This window comes from Camellia sinensis, chromosome 3 (assembly GCF_055761805.1).
Source record: "Camellia sinensis isolate YWXY chromosome 3, ASM5576180v1, whole genome shotgun sequence".
In the NCBI taxonomy this organism is placed as follows: domain Eukaryota; kingdom Viridiplantae; phylum Streptophyta; class Magnoliopsida; order Ericales; family Theaceae; genus Camellia; species Camellia sinensis.
The window spans coordinates 173,216,620-173,226,249 of NC_138963.1; the positions used below are offsets into that span (position 1 = coordinate 173,216,620).

Consider the following 9,630-nt stretch of genomic DNA (forward strand, 5'->3'; position numbering starts at 1 on the left):
ATAATAAAATTATCTGAATTATTAATTGAAATAAAATTTTAACATCATTAAAAACTGTTAATTAACTTGATGATTTATTAATAAAATACTTATTTGTAATGAAATTAGAAACCTTAGGAGACATAATATAATTTTTAGAACCATAAGGGATAATTCACAATTTAAGTAAAGCTCAAGAGGTGTGTTTGAAATTTATCCTTTTATTTTATTTATTTAAGATATTATTGTTTGTTACCTAGAGTCATTCTATTAAAAAAAATATAGTAATAGGTTATAATTTATTTATTTTTTTAAATATGGAAATATAAATGAACTGAATTTAAAAAATATTTTGAATAATTTTATTTAGTAGAGATTAATTTTATAAATTAAACTTGTGAAAAAAATTATTTTGCCATATGTTTGGTACTTTTAACTAAGAGTGAAAGTTTTAACACGAAATATTAACAGCACACAAACAAAAAATGACATGATACAATAACATAAAAAATAAATGAATTGAATTAGTATTAAAGTAATTCCGACATAAATCTAAAATGGAATGACACAATACCAGTTATTAATTGAACGCCCTAAATTTTGTCCAAATTTGAGCCCCTGTTTGTTTGCAGAGAAAGGGTTGGGACTATTAGTCCCTTGGTATTGCTAATACCCTTGGAAGGGGGATTGGTAAGGAGGAGGTAGAGATGGTATTAGAAAATAGTGAGGGGATTAGAAATTTTTTTATTTTTTATATATTGAGAATTTTTTTTTTAATATAATGTTTAATTTTTTATATTTTTTTATTTGTTTTATTATTTTATATAAAAATAATTTAACAATTCCTCATTATTAATCCCCTCACTATCAATCCCCTCACTATTAATCCCCTCACTAACAATCCCCTCACTATTAATCCCCTCATTATCAATCCTCTCCATTCTATCTCCCAAAACAAACGAGCCCTGAGGGCCTGAGACGATCGCCTTACTCGCCTTTACTCAGGGCCTGTCCTGACAGCAGCACATTCACCAATTTGTCCAAATTTATAGTGGATGACCCATCTGGTCCAGTGGCCTTTTCTGCCAATTTCTTCCACTCCATAGCCTTTTTCTTCATTTTCTTCCCTTTCTTTCCTTCCATGAACTCTCTAACAAGCTTCTCTACTTCATCTCTTTTCACATTATTATCAATCTCCATACCAACCTCCCATTCAGTGCAAGTGTACCTACAGTTTGTCACCTGATCCGCTAAAAATGGCCTACACATCATGGGCACCCCCGCTGTCAAGCTCTCGATAGTTGAGTTCCACCCACTGTGTGTTAAGAACACCCCAATTGATGGGTGATTTAGGACTTGCTCTTGCGAGCACCAACCTGCTATCAGTCCTCTTTCTTTAGTGTCTGCCTCGAATTCTGGTGGCAGAATAGCCGATTCTCCGATCACTAGATCAGGCCTAATTATCCATAAGAAGTAGTGATTGCTATTGGCAAGTCCCCAAGCAAACTCTACCAAGTGTTGCAAGGACATGACTGCTAGACTCCCAAAATTGACATAAACAACAGAGCCAGGTTCTCTGGAATCAAGCCATTGGAGACACTTCGGTACTTCTTTCCATAGATTGCATCCAAGAGATGCCAAGTGGTCTTGTTCTTTTGGTGATACATGCTGGTTCAGAAGCAACTGTAAAGGACCAATGGTGTAAATGTGGGGAAAAATAGATGAGAGAGCACCCAAAACATCTTGCTCCAAAGCATCGAAAGTATGAAGACCCAATGCTGAAGCTTGTGAAGCACTTTCTGCTGATTCCATGCTTAAGTTAAATATCTCATCATTTGGGTCAGTAGTTTGAAAAAACGTTGGAAGGTCCTTCAGACGAATATCTTTCATTCCAGGAATCCAGTCTGTTGCAGTGTCCAAATATCCACTAGTTAGATAACTTGCATCTGCATATCATAAACAATAGTAGCTTTGAACACAAGTTCTGCCTTCATTTTCGGAAACTTGTTTGGCAAAATAACTCGTTTTTACAATATAACAAAAAGGTTTAATAAGTTAATTACACTAATAGTCACCACAAACAAGTATGTGATATGTTACATTTTAATTTTCAATATTTAATTTTTCACTTTGGTATCCATAATATGAAAATTGTTTCACCTTAGTCTTGGGTGTTAGTATTGTTCAAAATTAATAACGAAAAGATGATGCATCTTTTGAACTTTACAAACAAAGAAAAAGAAAAAATTGCAACAAAATTAAACGTAGCGCATATTTTTGGGGATCAAAATGTAATGACCAAAATTTAACAAAATACGTACTTTGAGACTAGGCTTCGTATAAAATTTTCAAAATACTCTTCGGTTGTTATTTATTTTGAGCAGCACTAACGCCAAAAGTGTAACAGATTGCACATTTTGAAAATCAAAATTAAAAAATTAGAGAATTACAACTAAGAAAGACTTGGTGTAAAGAACTGGAAAGTATATAATGTTAGATAATGTCTCAATAAGACCACATAATTAAATGTGGTGTTATCATTTATAAGGAGCCTACAATTTAAGTGATTCAATTTAGTTAATAGGCGTAAGGGTATATGTGTTATGGACCTAATGTGTAGATACTAATTGTATAATTTTTATTTCTATGAGGGGCAGAAATAGAAATTAAAACATATTGGTTAAAGTTGGTTTTCATTCTTTTGAACTTCCACAACCTTTCAGTTTTGAAAACCAATAAATAGTAATTAAAACCAATAATGGTTAAAGTTGGTTTTCAATACCAATAAATAGTAATTAAAACCAATAATGGTTAAAGTTGCTATTCATTCTTTTGAACTTTCACAACCTTTCAGTTTTGAAAACCAATTATAACCTTTAAAACGTTATGGTCCCTATTCCTTCCCAAAAAAGGTGAAAATAAGAACACTGCCATTTTTTTTTTTCTAAATCATCTCAAGGAGAAACATAAAGCACCAAAGGGGAAAGGATTAGAAGGCAATAACATAATCAATAACAAAGAGTTCATTGATAATCACGCTTCCGTTTAACCGTTCATCAATGGATTCAGGTATGTCATTTTGTCTTGATTTCTTGATAATACACATGGTAAATGATCCAAAGTGTAATGTTTATGTTCTGAAATTTATGTTAACATATAATTTGCCCCAAATATAAAGATATACATACCTTTGAGTAGTGTAAGACCTTTGTCCAAGAGAGCACGACACTGATAATAGCCCATGAAGGCACATCAGAGACAATACAAGTGACAGATGGTGTGGTAGTGTTGTCGTCGTCATTGAGTTGAGCAAGGAGGTTGCGAAATGGTGTCAACAAGTTCCTTCTAATGGATCTACAGAGAAGAGTTATGTCTTGGTTGCCATCAGGGTCAGATGGTGCGAGGCTATCTGGGATTGTTTTGAATTGGAAGTTAGGGAAGCCATTGAGAGAGTCAGGTCCTCCGACTATGACTAGGCGGTTTTGGTTGAACTCTGTGTTGACAAAAGTGTTGTAAAAGCCCATATGGTGGAGGAGCTTTGCTAGTTTCATCATTCCTTTTATGTGGCTTTGAGCTGGGTATGGTATGCAAACTGCATGAGGCTTATTATTATCACCTACTACTGCCATTGTCATTGCCATTGCTATTGCTATTGCCTTGCACACCTCTAGATATCCTCTCTATGTCCCTTCTCTTCTTTTTGTCATGTGTTTGTTAAACAATGGAGTGAGTGGGAGACAGAGAGTGTGTCGAGTACTGCTTAATATTTTATCAAGAAAGCGGATATGACAAAGAATAGTTCCAGGCATTTTAGCAAATAAGAAATCAAAAACTTGAAGACAGACGAGAACAGAAGGCCACATATGACAAATAAACAGATTCAAAGTAAATCAGAAGAGTTATGAAAGATTGAGCTTAATAAAAAAGTAAGAGTTTTTGAACCTACAAAAGTGAAATGAACGCCGATATGAAAATCGTCGGAGTCAAATAGGTGACTGGAAATCGGGAACTCACTAGAGAGTATGAGTGGAGCAGTTGCAAAGCTCTTAGAGTTTACGAATTAATGGAACCAGAATCTCGGCTAGGAAGTGCGATTTCAAGCAGCTTGGAAAGCATGAAACTTGATTCTTGACACCAGTAGACAGTAAAGTCCAGAGAACTTTGAGGTCGGTGAGTTTGATCTCGGACAGAGGGGCACAGATGAACGAACAGTGTAGGTTCCATCACCTCAGAATGCCGAGGTAATAGAACCTAGGGGGCAGTTGTGGGGATATATTTTCTGAATACCAACACGTGGCAAGGTGACGCCGATGTGTCAGCCAAGGTGCCACGTGTCCTGGTCATGATGCCGAAGTGATCTCGGCAAGGCCGAGGTTATTTCCGAAGATATCGGGATCCGAGATAAGCGGATAAAGGACAAAAGTCCTAGGATGAAGAGGGAACTCAACTTGGATATGGACAAGAGTCCTAGATTGGGAGAAGACTTCAATTTGGGTAAAGATAAGACTCTTACGTTTGTTTTGGGTGAAAGAGAGGGTATTGGGATTGCTAATACCAAGGTATTAGTAATAGCCTTGTTTGTTTTAGGAGAAGGCCTTGAGGCTATTAGTCCCTTGGTATTACTAATACCCTTGGGCCCCGTTTGTTTCTAGAGATGGAATGGAGGGGATTGATAGTGAGGGGATTAATAGTGAGGGTCGTTTGTTTTCAGAGATAGAATGGAGGGGATTGATAGTGAGGGGATTAATAATGAGGGGATTGTTAGTGAGGGGATTGATAGTGAGGGGATTAGTAGTGAGGGGATTGATAGTGAGGGGATTAGTAGTGAGGAATTGTTAAATTATTTTTATATAAAATAATAAAACAAATAAAAAAATATAAAAAATTAAAAATTATATTTTTAAAAAAATTTCCAATATATAAAAAATAAAAAAAATAAAAAAATTTCTAATCCCCTCACTATTTTTCTAATACCATCTCTACCTCCTCACTATGAATCCCCTCCCCAAGGGTATTAGTAATACCAAGGTATTAGTAGTACCCTCCCTATCTCTCAAAACAAATAAGGTATTAGTAATACCAAGGTATTAGTTAGTCCCAAGGTATTAATAGTCCCAAGGCTATCTCTCAAAACAAACACCCCATATACTAATCCCAAGGTACTAGTAATCCTAATCCCCTTGCTATAACCCAAAACAAACGGGGCCTTAGAGAGTTTATCCTAATCCCACTGGGAGTCCCAGATTAGCAGTAATCCTAAGTCCATTAGGGCCAGGCTCCTATTGGGACTGGGATTGTATTGGCTATAAAAGAGAGGCACCCCCATGGGTCTAAGGTATGCTTTTGATACTCAAGCTTGTGAGTTTAGTACTTGATTTATCTTTGAGAGATATACTGACTTGATCGTTGGAGTGCCCCCGGGTGGTCGAAACCACCGCGGGATTCTTATATTTCTGTTGTAGGTCAGTTAGGTGCCATCTATTCTGCCGGTGCTCTCCAGCTGGTTACTAAGCGGGCAGTGTGGTCGGAAAATCACCCACACAATTTGGCGCCGTCTGTGGGAAAGAAAGAAGAATAGATGGCCAATGACGGACAGAAGGATCAGACTGGAGACAACGCTCTTGCTAGGAATAGGAGATCTATCAACCTCGACGTTGAAGGAGACAATAGCAACACAGAAACTTGTGACCAGAGTCACGGAGTGAAAGAAGCCGGTCAGGAAGGTGACGCACCAAAGACGACAGATCGAAGCAACGGAGATGACCTCCTGGTATGGAAGGATAGATACCTGCGGAAGAACGAAGACCCTTCCAGAAGGGATGCAAAGACAGGGGGCATGAGCGCTCCCAAGAAGATAACATTCAAGTATAGAAGAGCTCAACCTGAGTGAGCAAATCCCGGATCCCAGATCCCAGAAGACATGATCTCAGCCTAGATGAGTAGGTTTGAGAAAAGAAGAGCTCAACCTGAGTGAGTAGATCCAAGATTCCAGAAGATAAGATCTCAGGACCTGAGTCCGAGAAGAGAAGAGCACAATGAGCAGATCTCAAATCCCAGAAGATAAAAAGGAAACACACAAGATCAGACTAAAGTTGGCCAGAATTGAGAAGTATGCTAGGGCCGAGGAAGACATGCCAGGAACAAAGGCATCGGAACAAGAAAAGAGAAATGGCTCGCCGATGCGAGGCCGAAAATCAAACCCAGGTTGAAGCCAAGGAAGATCAATAAAGAAACCAAGGCCGACGGCCTCGGATTGAATTCAACCTCGGCGACAAGGTCGAAGCTACATGATGAGAACCCAAGTGGATTTTAAGTTCACATTGGGGGCAAAGAGAAGAAGAATACGGTTACCACTTGTTGAAATTTGTAGCAATTTACAAGTTGGTTAAACCAATATGATGCTTAGCCGAAGTTAAGCCGATATGATACTTAACTGAAGTTAAGCCGAGATAATGCTTAACCGAAGTTAAGCCCAGATGATGTTTAACCGAAGTTAAACCGAGACGATGCTTAACCGAAGTTAAGCCGAGATAATGCTTAACCAAAGTTAAGCCGAAGATGATGTTTAACCGAAGTTAAACCGAGATAATGCTTAACCGAAGTTAAGCCGAGACGATGCTTAACCGAAGTTAAGCCGAGATGATGCTTAATTGAAATTAAGCCGAGATGATTCCTTGTCTCCACTTGTTGAAATTTGTAGCAATTTACAAGTTGGAGTCAAGCTGAATCCTTGTCTTCACTTGTTGAAATTTGTAGCAATTTACAAGTTGGAGTCAAGCTTATTCCTTAATTCACTTGTTGAAATTTGTAGCAATTTACAAGTTGGAATTAAGCTGATTCCTTATCTTCACTTGTTGAAATTTGTAGCAATTTACAAGTTGGAGTTAAGCCGAGATTACTGTTTCTCTTCACTTGTTGAAATTTGTAGCAATTTACAAGTCGAAGTGAAGCCGAGGTTATAGTCTGCACACTTGTAGCAATCTACAGGTTGGTTAAACCAGAGAAGATGCTTAACACTTGTTGAAATTTGTAGCAATTTACAAGATAATGTTAAGCCGACATGTAATCATCTGTTGAAATTTGCAGCAATTTACAGGTTGAGGAAAAAGCTAAGTATATTGTTTAAACACTTGTTGAAATTCGTAGCAATTTACAAATAGATTATTTTTTAACACTTGTTATGTTAATCCTTGTTGAAATTTGTAGCAATTTACAAGTAGGCTAGACCGAGATCACCGTTTAAACACTTGTTGAAACTTGAGAAAAGGTTTGCAAAGTTAACATTGAGTAGTATATGTTTCGCACTTGTTAAAATTTATGAAAAGTTTGCAGGTCAGTATTTTGCCGAAGTAAAAGTTTTGTAGCTATTATACCTGAGGTATGTAACCCTGAGAAGATTGCACAAAGGAGGCAAAGTATGAAAGACATGCAAAATATTCTAAGTATAGAATCATGCAAGAGCAGTTAGAAGAAGATCAAAACAGAATTCGTCGTGATTGACACGTCTTCACCTTACAACATCATCTTGGGAAGGCCATAGTTGCATGCAATGGGGGCAGTTCCCTCAACGTTGCATCAACTATTGCGGTTCCCCACAGAACATGGGATTGAAGAAATCAGAGGAGACCAACTGCAGGCAAAGAATTGCTCCATGGCAGCAATGAAAACTACCTGTAAACATTCAGGAACCAGGGAAGGCAGAGATTGAAGACGAGGACATGGAGGTCCTAGATGATGTCGGCAAGGAGCCAGCCAAAAAGAGTGAAGAGACACTGAAGAAAATCCTCGTCCGGGAGGGCGACGAAGAGCGCTTCATTCAGAGAAGGAAAGTTGAATTAGACATTGAAGAACAAGGAGGCACATCGGCCATATGCAGAGCTTACATTATCTAAAGAACAAAAAGGTACAAGAGTACAAGCGACAAAAAAAAGAAAAACTTCAAAAACTGAGATTATGCTTAACCGAAGTTAAGCCGAGATGATGTTTAACCGAAGTTAAACTGAGGTGATGTTTAACTGAAGTTAAACTGAGATGATACTTAACCGAAGTTAAACCGAAATGATGTTTAACACTTGTTGAAATTCTGAGAGAATTTACAAGCTAAAGAGTGCACAAAGTTAAATGTCGGCAAAAGATTTGCCGGAGTCAAACGTCGTTTTGATTAGAACCACTAAGTGCACGCCAGAAGTGGTGACCAGAATTGTGAAAGGAATAAATGCTTCAAGAAACAGCAATGATAGTTTGCAAAGGCCAAGAGAAAGAGGGTCTAAAGGGGGTGAATTAAATACCAGAAGTTTTAATACATCGGCGAAAGAAGAACACATCAGGTCTGTGACTACGGCACGAAGCCAACTTCCCTAATGTGATCCTAAGTACAACTTACGTTCACATTAGGGGGCAGGGAGAAGGTGTGGGGGGAAGGAATGATAATTAAGGAGCAAGGAATGTTAACACTTGTTGAAATTTTTGAGCAAATTACAAAATGAGTTAACCGAAGATTATGAAGTCTACCACTTGTTGAAATTTGTAGCAATTTACAAGTTTGGTATAGCCGAGATAACACTGAAAGACGTTTCCGAGATATGATCAACCGAGATGACCAACTAGCTTGTTAAGAGCTGAGAAGGTTGGCAAAAATGAAGACCTTAAAGAACTAGGGACTGAAAGCAAGAACGTCGGACTAATCTGCTTCGACGGACGACAATGGTTCAGCCTCGGCAGTCAGTTGGAGGAGCTTCCCTACCACTACCTCGGAATCAATTTCAAGAAGGAAGCAAACTACTCGGCATCAGCGGTAGGTTGTGTCTCACCCCCAGAAGACAATTGGAAAGAACTTCTCAGCAGCTTTCTCAGCCACGAACTCAGCATCAACCTCCTGAAGAAATTGATCAAAGCTCTTCTCGGCGATTGGCACCTTGGAGTTTGAAGGCAAAGATTGAAAGCAAGAATCTGGAAAAAGACACAGAAAACAGAAACATGAATATAATTCGTAATCAAGAATGATGATGAAGCTATCAAGAAATCAAGACAAAAAGATTGCACAAGTGTGTCAAGCCAAGAACAGTGGTAGAAATCAACAGATGTGTGAACAGTGTGTATTCAAGAAGATGATTTGGAAATAACAGGTAAACACAAGCAATGGTGATTAACAATAAAGCAGAACTTCTTGGAAAGCAACAAGAAATAAAACCAGGAGGATCAGTGGCTTACCAGAAAGAGGGAAGCCGGAATGAGAATTGCCGAAGTCTGACGACAATGACAGAATGACGTAAAGCTTCACCGGAGGAGAGAAAAGAAGACAGTTGCAGAAGCTTAAAAGCTTGGAACAAATGATGGATTTAAGCAAAAGAGCTAGAAAGAGAAGAAGCCAGAGGATTGAATGAAAAAAGAAAAATAGTCAAGAAAATGACAAAGTTCAAAGAATAAAGCTAAGTGCACAGGCACTAAGTAAGTATGTGAAGAACAAGAAAGTAATGAACCAGACATGATGCTCGCAACAGAAAGCGGATATGACAAAGAACAGTTCCAGGCATTTTAGCAAATAAGAAATCAAAAACTTGAAGACAGACGAGAACAGAAGGCCACATATGACAAATAAACAGATTCAAAGTAAATCAGAAGAGTTATGAAAGATTGAGCTTAATAAAAAAG

The 9,630-nt window shown here is 37.9% G+C and overlaps 1 pseudogene across 1 annotated transcript; it reads right to left on the bottom strand.

Annotated features, from left to right (window-relative positions):
* Positions 1 to 951: 951 nt before the first annotated feature.
* Positions 952 to 3,705, bottom strand: LOC114323712 (7-deoxyloganetin glucosyltransferase-like; annotated as a pseudogene). Its single transcript, XR_014364774.1, has 2 exons — positions 3,168 to 3,705; positions 952 to 1,925 (listed from the first exon to the last, which is right to left on the bottom strand). The product of XR_014364774.1 is annotated as a 7-deoxyloganetin glucosyltransferase-like (transcript).
* Between the last annotated feature and the right edge of the window lie 5,925 nt (positions 3,706 to 9,630).